Here is a 265-nt window from a genome sequence, read left to right as displayed (position 1 = left end):
TATGCATGTAATGTTATTGGCTACATGGGAGGCCAAATGAGAAATAATGTGGGAGAATACATCTGAGGCTATTGGACATAAGTAAGGTGAATGAAATGGAAATGCCTTGAGAATGAATGAAGATAGATTAAAGAATGGATGGATAATGGAAGTAGATAATCAAATAATTAAAAGAGATGGAAATTGTTGCATGAAAATTCATAAGTTGGCTAGGTGGCCAAATAGCATGAAAAGATAAAAGAGTGTATGAATTGTAATTGGCTAA

Source organism: Theobroma umbraticum, unplaced genomic scaffold (genome assembly GCF_002168275.2).
Source record: "Theobroma umbraticum cultivar Fairchild unplaced genomic scaffold, ASM216827v3 scaffold_115.0, whole genome shotgun sequence".
Classification (NCBI taxonomy): Eukaryota; Viridiplantae; Streptophyta; class Magnoliopsida; order Malvales; family Malvaceae; genus Theobroma; species Theobroma umbraticum.
Note: the sequence above shows the minus strand (reverse complement) of the source record.